This window comes from Phalaenopsis equestris, unplaced genomic scaffold (genome assembly GCF_001263595.1).
Source record: "Phalaenopsis equestris unplaced genomic scaffold, ASM126359v1 Scaffold000002, whole genome shotgun sequence".
Taxonomy (NCBI): Eukaryota; Viridiplantae; Streptophyta; class Magnoliopsida; order Asparagales; family Orchidaceae; genus Phalaenopsis; species Phalaenopsis equestris.
Window position 1 is genome coordinate 58,676,054 of NW_018164444.1, and position 391 is coordinate 58,676,444.

Sequence of the window (391 nt, forward strand, 5' to 3'; positions counted from 1 at the left end):
AAGCTGTCAAAATATAGTTTACCCAAACAGTACAGGTGCAATTTCAAAATACCATCGTACCAAATAAACTGCCGCAAACCAACCCTTAGAGATCTAACTGTGCGGTTAGTATAACAGAGCTGCACGTCGGCTGATTAGGATAACAACCGTTTTGAACCCTAATCAATCGCCACGAGTACCTTTCTGCATCATCACTGCAAAATATCTGAAACCCCGCTTTCCATGCTCCCACCCTCCAGGGACACGCGTCGCTCCGCCGCCTCCCCCTCCTCCCCCTATATATTCCACCCTCCTCGTCCCCTTCAACCGACGCCATTAAAGAAAGGTAACCCCTTTCCTTCTCATGACTCATCCCTCTCTCCCTGACCGCCGGTTCCTCAGCCTATCGGCG